The 8,483-nt window shown below is 44.1% G+C and overlaps 1 pseudogene; it reads left to right on the top strand.

Annotated features, from left to right (window-relative positions):
• Positions 1-915: 915 nt before the first annotated feature.
• On the top strand, positions 916-5,748 carry LOC150044726 (2-iminobutanoate/2-iminopropanoate deaminase pseudogene; annotated as a pseudogene).
• The last annotated feature ends 2,735 nt before the right edge of the window (positions 5,749-8,483 follow it).

The following is an 8,483-nucleotide window of genomic DNA, read 5'->3' as shown; positions in this document are numbered from 1 at the left end:
TTCCACAGGGAGAGCATAGCATTGGCAATTACCTGAGTCCTGGCTGCTGGTGATTCCCCTGGGGGGTGTCTGAGGTTTACCTTAGTGAGCAGTGAGAACCTGGGAAAGCCCTACACAGTGCATGGATGGAGACACGAGTGCATTCAGCTGCTTCTTCAGCACAACCTCCTCTTCCCAAGGATCTTTCCCTGTGGGGTGAGTTCCTTTTCTTACCAAGTAAAGCTAATATATTTTGTGGCTTTTGGGGGTATCTTCACATGCTAATAAGTCTTTTGTAAAATGTCAGCCATTACAAACCTGCTTTGTACCACCAGTCAGTTTCCTGGTAGCCTTCATTGCTCTGAGAGAAATAAAATGTTCTAGATTTTATCAAGGGACATTTGTAGCTGTAGGTCAGGAACTATAGTCAATTTGCTCTGGTGAATTAAGAAACTTTTTTTGTCAGTCCTGGGACTTGAACTCTGGACATTATACAATAATTGCTCTCTAAATATTATTTGCAATTTACTAAGCAAGTGTGCTCCTAGATTTTCTGCATAATAGTAGTACATTATCTATGGGGAATTTAGTGTAAAATTGATGAAAGAGGACCAGGTTCTCGTGACTCAGGCTTGTAATTGTAGCTACTGAGGAGGCTGAGATATGAGAATTATGTTCAAACTAGCCTGGTAAGAAGAATCTGTGAGACTCTTCTCTCCAGTTAACCACAGGCAAACCAGAAATGACTCAGTTTGTTAGAGTTCTAGCCTTAATCAAAAAGCTCATGGACAATGCCTTGTGTGCCCCCTTCCTTCTGAGGCTAGGAGGCTTGGGCTCCTCAGTCTCTAGTGGTGAGCAGATAGCTAAAAGTGATTCTTCTATCCGATTGGCCGCTAGAGGGTGTAGTCATGTCATTGGCCGCTAGAGGGTGTAGTCATGTCGTCTCTGACCCGAAAAGTGATCAGCACTGGGAAAGCCCCTGGGGCCCTTGGTGCCTACACTCAGCTGTGTTAGTTGACCAGCCCTAGTACATTTCAGGACCGGTTGGCATGGATCCTTCAAGTGGAAAGCTTGTGCCAGGAGGGGTGGTGGAAGAAACGAAACAAGCTCTTAAAATCATGCGTAAAATTCTGAAACCTGCAGGCTGTGACTTCACCAATGTGGTAAAAGCAACTGTGTTGGTGGCTGACATAAATGACTTTGGTACTGTCAATGAAATCTACAAACAGTGGGGCTCCTGTTGAAATTGAAGCTATCGCTGTCCAAGGGCCTTTCACGACAGCTTCCCTATATGTGGTCTCAGTGTGCTTTTATTCAGGAATTTTCATCTTATCGTTAACGTATTAATTTTTGCAAATGGATATCAGGAAATGTATCCAAAATATCTGGTTATTATGTAAATGCCATATCATAGGAAATATTACATAAAGAAGATGATGAAGTTACTGATCCTATAAATTACAGTTCTGTATACTCAGATGTATACTTCTGTATACTCAGATGGCTCAGAGAAACACTAATTGCATAGCTATTTAAATAGTAAAATAAAAGAAAAGATGTTATTCACTTACTTATATGAACTATGCATGTTAGATATGTGGTGAGTGAAATTGAAGTATTCAAACTTGAATGGTACAGGTAAAGAAGAAGGAAGTGGACCAAATTTTTATATGTATAATATTTTTCTATTGAAACTAAATAAGCATGTAATCTCAAAAAAAGAAAAAGCTCAAGGACAATGCCCAGACTGTGCATTCAAGGCCAGAACTGACTACAAGAAATATATTATATATTATATAATAATATAATAATTATATTATTAAGTATAATGATAATATTATATTATTATATAATATTATGTTATACATTATATAACTAATAATCGTAGTACATAAAATTATATATTACATAATAAATAATATACAAATAAAACATATATATATAAAATGAATACTACTACTCTACATCAGAGATATCTGAAATACTATTGGTTTACCATATAAAAAATTTCCTGGAGCTGGAAGTTTGGCCTAGTGTTAGCGTGCTTGCCTAGCATGCACCAAGACCCAGGTTCGATTCCTCCTTAACACATACATAGAAAAAAGCCGAAAATGGTGCTGATGCTCAAGTGGTAGAGCTCTAGCCTTGAGAAAGTCCAAGGACAGTGCTCAGGCCCGTAGGTAAGGCCAGAACTGGCAAAAAAAAAATTCCCCAAATGATCTTGAAGTTATCTTGGCCAGAACAAGCCCCAGGCATTTGTATAATTCTGCAATACTACTGAGAACAGTGCAGTCAGCAACAAAATAATAGCAGCTCATATTTGATATCACTTCCTGTGCCTCACTTTCTCTTTCTTCAGCACTACATTCAGTGTCTCCATCTTTATCCACCAACCAGAGACTCTTAGCCAAGAGTGTCAATAAAACTGACACTTTTAATTCATTCTGGAGTGACACATTTACTCATTCAAGCCGTGTGTGTGTGTATGTGTGTGTGTGTGTTTCTAAATAACAAATCTGGTCAGGATGTTCCATATCAACACACCAGATTGTGAACATGAGGGTGGTGGCTGTATTGTATGAATGTTCTTAATGTAGGAGTGTGTAAAAGACACCCGCAGTCAGAAAATGCCAAACCATTGCAATTCCTTTGCAGTGGTGTGATGGGAGAAGTTTCTGTTTATGACTTAGAGTACAGAGTTGAGAGATGCAGACATTTGAGGGAAACCTTCTCAAGTAAATAGAGATGTATTAGAGATGGAGGTGCCTGCCTGTGACTGTGGTTTCCCCATACAAGCCCGCATCCAGCATCAGATAACATATTGTCAGGCCTGAGTCTTTCAACTTTCTGATAGGTTCAAGCAGGCTCTTGCATCGAGACTCATTTTTAATTTTAGTATTTTGAAATTCTTTCTAATGGAGTTTTCCACATTGTCAGGGGGAAATTGTATTGATTCTAATTTCCTCCTTTTATATAAAAGGTCTCATCTACCATTCATTGCTTGTCCCTTGTTTTTTTATTTATTTTTATATTTTTTATTGGAATTAATAAAAGGGTAACATGATATTTGCCAGATAGAAGGTGCATTAATTCACATACATTGATACCTTTTCACATGTCTTGGTACGCATTACCCTCCCCCCCACCCACCATCCCTTGTTTTTTGTTGTTTGTTTTTGTTTTTTGTTTGTTTGCTTGTTTGTTTTGCCAGTCTTCTGCTTGAGCTCAGGGCCTGAGCACTGTCCTTGGACTTTCTCAAGGCTAGAGCTCTACCACTTGAACCTCAGCACCACTTCCAGCTTTTTCTATGTATGTGGTATCGAGGAATCAAACCCGGGTATTTGTCCATGCTAGGCAAGCACTCTACCACTAGGCCAAACTCTTGGCCCCATTGCTTGTCCCTTGTATCAGTGAAAAACATCTCTCTCCGCAGTAGAGAGTAAGTGGGTCTGCTTCTCTAACTGTGGTCCCCAGGGAGCCACTCTGACTATCCTGATCTTCCAGATCAGAATCTGCTTTCTTGTCATAACCACAGACAATTTGAGTTTACCATGTTTTGAGAATTTTATGTCTAAGCTGTGAGGAAGACCTCGGTGGATTGGTTTTTCCCCATGTACTGTTAGGTTTGAGGCCTTTCAATTTCAAGGCATTTGTCACAATTTTGTATTCATGGAATGAGGTTTTTCTGAAATGACTTTTCCCTGTCTTCTAAAGAGGAGATCAGGCAGCTTAACTTACTTCTTTCTTTCTCTCTCTCTTTCTTTCTTTCTTTTCTTCTTTCTCTTTCTTTTTTTGGCTCGAGCAATTCAGCTCCAAGCTAGTGCTCTATCACTTGAACCATGGTGCCGCTTCTGGTTTTCTGTTGATTAATAGAGTCTCACAGACTTTCATACCCTGGCTGACTTTGAACCAAAATCCTCAAATTTCAGCCTCCTGAGTAGATAGGATGGCAGGCCTGTGCCACCAGCTCCTGTCGCTGACAGCTTGACCTCTCCTTCCTCATTCATAGGTTCATCTGTAAAGCAGCCATTAGCTAGAGGTTCTTCTACTTCAGCTTGGAAAAACATATTGGGATCATTTTCAAGGAATGGACACAGCTGAAAATGGATCCATAAATCAATCATTGACTCCTAGATTAGCTAGGAAAATAGGCCAATTGCTTGGCTGAAGAATAGTTTTGTTTTCTTTTGCCAGTCCTGAGGAGCATACTGAGGGCCTGAGCACTGTCCTTGGGCTTTCTCAAGGCTAGCACTCTGTCACTTGAGCCACAACATCACTTCCGGCTTTTTTGTTCTGTTTATGTGGTACCGAGGAATTGAACCTGGGTCTTCCTGTATGTTAGGCAAGCACTCTACCACTAGGCTAAACTGCCAGCCCCAAGAATAATTCTTTCTTTTGCTGGTTTTTGTCAGTTGTGGGGATTGAACTCTTGGACTGGGTGTTGTCACTGAGCTTTTCAGTTCTAGGCTACCACTGTACCCCTTGAGCCATGGGCCACTTCCTTCTGGTTCTCTGGTGATTAAGACATGAGTGTCACAGACTTCAGCTGGCTGGCTGCTGATGCTGATGAGGTGGCTCACGCCTGTAAACCTAGCTACTCAGGTGGCTGAGATCTGAGGATCAAGGCTCAAAGCCAGCTAAAAACCAAAGGACTTGAGACTCTTGTCTCCAATTAACCTCTAGAAAACAGGAAATGGGGCTTGGCTCAAGGGTTGGGTAGTGACCGTGAACTGAACAGCTCACAGATAGTGCCAAGGCTGAGCTCAAGCCCCATGATCTGCAAAAAAAAAAAAAAAAAATAGAAACGAGAACAAAAAAAATCTTAAATTCTTCAATGCCCGGGCTGGGACATTGCTCCTGGGTAGTTGGGGGTTTGGGGTGTATTTCATATAATGAATGATTGACAGTTGTGGCAAGAACATTTATTACCAGATTTTAAGTCTGAAAAACACAAGTACAATGGAATTGAAACAGTGGCATTTCAAATCAGTAATGAAACCGGTATTCTTAATGCATTGTCTTAGTTTTTCTTTTACTTTGAAATTTTAAGATGAAGGAAAAAAATAGAGGTATAGGTAGTTTTCAGGTCTTCCGGAATTTTTATCAAGTTAGTAATAACTTGTGAATCTCTGATTAATTTCTGAAATATAACAGCTCTATTTCTGTTGTTCTTCTGTTTGTTTTTTGTTAGGTTCCTGTTCTGGGGCCTAGTTGGCGTCCTCCATGATCTCTAGGTTTGGTTCCAGAACCAATGGGCCACATGCTGAAAGCAGGAAAATCAGATGCCAAAATATGGGTGCAGAGGTAGTGTGCAGCTAGCAGATGCCTAGGAGTTGGAGGTGAAATGCTTGGGATTTGGGCAGGGTAAATGACTGGGAGCTGGAGGACCAGAGGGGATGCCTGAGAGTTAGAGGTCCTGTGACCCAGCAGTCATAGCTCTTGTCTCTGAAGGCATTATCCTGGGCACTGCCTGGCACCTAAACACCTGCTGTGTGGAGTCCTAAGTGAACATGAGTACACTGTGCATTCCAGCAGGTGGCGCCCCAGCCCCTGGAATTCCCCATTCCTCTGCCCCTGGGTGCCCACATCCCCAGTCTGGTGGACACAACACTGACTTCACCAGTCCACAAACCTCCCAGAGCTACATGGAGTGGAGGTAAAAAGATTGGGGCCTGGGATGGCCATCCCTCTCCCCCTGCCCTCAGACCCAAGCTGGACCCTGCATTTCCCATCATGCAGACTTCTTGTGCTGGAGGTCCAGGGGGCTGAGATCTGGGATTTGAGGATGAGCTTGGAGCAGAGTTGGAGAGGAATCTGAAAGGGGTGGCAGGTGGGTGAGACCCTTGTGGGGCTCAGTCTGGGGATCAACCACCGGCCATGGTACTCCAGTGTTCTTGGGGTGTATGATGCACCACTCCATACTCCACTGAATGCGGGGCCAGGTGCACCCCACAATATCTCTACTCCCCATCACCAGGGAGCAGATTAGGCCTAGCTGGGCATCCATGGCTGGAGACGGAGATGCAGCCCCTGCCACATGTGCCTAAGTCTGAGTGGCAGAGGCAGGCCATCAGTTTCATAGAAATCTTGTCACCACAAGGAAGAAGGGGCCCTCTTCTCCATGGGCGGGTTTGTCTTGCGGAGTGGCCCCATGTGGTGAAGTCTCTAGTAGGGTTTCTTGGATGTGGCAGTAGATGAAGCCCAGGGCTACACTCTAGAGTTCACTCCTGTATAACTCAGGAGGCTGAGATCTGGAGAATCAGGGTTCAAAGCCAGCTGGGGCAGCAAAGTCCACCCAGTGAACCAGCTAAAACCCACAGGTGGAGCTGTGGCTCTGGTGGTTGGAGCGCCAGCCTAGAGGGGGAAAAGCTCAAGGCCAGGAGTCCAAGCCTTAGTCTGAACTCTAGGGTGGTCACAAAAGAAGGAGTGAGGGTGTTGAACCTTGATCCCAGGGCCAGATCTGGGGCTGTGCCAACAGGCCATGCCAGTTCATGTTTCCTTTGGGGTACCTCATAGGGCAGAGATGCTCAGACTTCTTGATTCATGGCACCTCTCCCCCCACACCTCCATTCCCTGCATGTTCAGGCCCAGCTGCAGCCAGATGGCATGGCACACGTGCATTCACACCTACACCCTGTACCTGGTGGTGCATACACCCCACCTGATATTCCTTTGTAACAACTCTTCCATTTCCCTCTTCCCTGGCCTGTCGCTCAACGTCCTCAGCCACTGTGGTGGCTCTACTGCCAAGAGCAGCAGCAAGAACTGGAGCATCACAGGCCTGTGGTTCAAGGTGGGCTTCCATGCAAAGATCCTTTTGCTCTGACCACTGAACCGTTCCATGCATGTCCTGCTTCTCCTCAGGATTAGCAGCAAGCCAGCATTGAGGCCAGGTCCCCTGAGCGCTCCCCCTGTGCAACCCCTCAACATAGCCAGGGCTCCCCTAGGCCTTAAGACACAAACTCTGGTATTCCCACAAGTAGCTGGTGCATAAGGGCTACAACAGCAGTGTTCACCCTATCAGGACATAAGCCTGGTTCCTCAACCGTGCATCCCATACACAAAGTCCCACAGCTACGGCTCCCTTTGCTGGGTGCCCATGCTTGAACCATGATGCAAACTTGCTGCATAACTTGGGATGCAGGACCCTGGGCCCCTACCCCCTCACAAAGTTCCATAACCAGTAACCTCATCTGGCTTCCCCCCCTCAATTCTGCCCCTTTTCCACCTCTCCACTAAACTGCAGAAGAGTTAGGCTCATGGTGCAACACTGTTATAGACCAATAAGAAAATGGGGAGTGTTGGGCACCAGTGGTTGACACCAGTAATCCTAGCTACTTCTATGGCTGAGATCTGAGCATTGTGGTTCAAAGGCAGCCCAGGCATGATAGTCCATTCATGAGATGCTTAATCCAATTACCCACCAGAGAAATGGAACTAGCACATAGTTCAAGTGGTAGAGTGCTAGCCTTGAGCTGAAGAGCTCAGGAACAGTGCCCAAGCCCAGAGTTCAAGCCCCAGGACTGATTAAAGAAAAAGAGGAAAGAAACAGAGAGTAAAAAGATGAGAGAGAGAGAGGGGGGGGGGAGGTGAGGAGCTCTTCTCCAAAGTAGTAACACGTCAAAATTCCCATGGTCAATAACCACAAGAATGAAACCACGAGTAGGTAGTTGAACAGTTTAAGAATTTTCACAAAAACAAAAATAATTTGGCAGCTAAGCCTGCTAGGTTTTTTTTCTTTCTTTCTTTCTTTCTTTTTTTTTTTTTTTTTTGCCAGTCCTGGGCTTGAGCACTTTCCTTGGACTTTCTCGAGGCTAGAGCTGTACCACTTGAGCTTCAGCACCACTTCCGGCTTTTTTCTATGTAAGTAGTACGAAGGAATTGAACCCGGGTCTTTGTGTCTGCTAGGCAAGCACTTTAACCATTAGGCTAAACTCCCAGCCCATGCCTGCCAGATTATTATAGTACATTTTTTGCCCTTGAATTGTCCTGGAAGTTTCTTTTATTTTCTTGGTAGTCATTGACCTTGAACTCAGGCCTAGAGCAGTGTCCTTGGACTGCAGTGTCCTTGTACTTTCCTAAGGTTAGAGATATACCACTAGAGCCACAGCCCCGCTTCCAGCTTGTTTTATGTATGTGGTTCTGAGGAATAGAACCCGGGTCTCTGTGGTTTCTAAGCAAGCACTCAACCACTAAGCCAAACTCCTGGCCTGTCCTGGAAGTTCTTTATCTGGTTACCATAGCTTCACATCCTCTGTTCTCTAAGTTGCCAGATATTATGTGTTCAACAATGTTGCCTGTGACATAGGAAAATTTTTATCATTACACCCAGTGCAATCTGGATTTCAGAAGGCCACGAAGAAATCTGAGGCACACCAGAAGTCTCCAAATTGAATACATTACATATTTATTAGAAAGTTTCAAAGAAAATCACTTCATCGTAGGATGAAACACTTGAAGAAAACTATAGTTTAAATTACATATAGCCTGGGGCTGGTAGTTTG

The sequence above is a fragment of the Megascapheus bottae genome, chromosome 29 (genome assembly GCF_031878675.1).
Source record: "Megascapheus bottae isolate mThoBot1 chromosome 29, mThoBot2.hap1, whole genome shotgun sequence".
NCBI classification, from domain to species: domain Eukaryota; kingdom Metazoa; phylum Chordata; class Mammalia; order Rodentia; family Geomyidae; genus Megascapheus; species Megascapheus bottae.
This window is presented reverse-complemented; position numbering and strand designations above follow the sequence as displayed.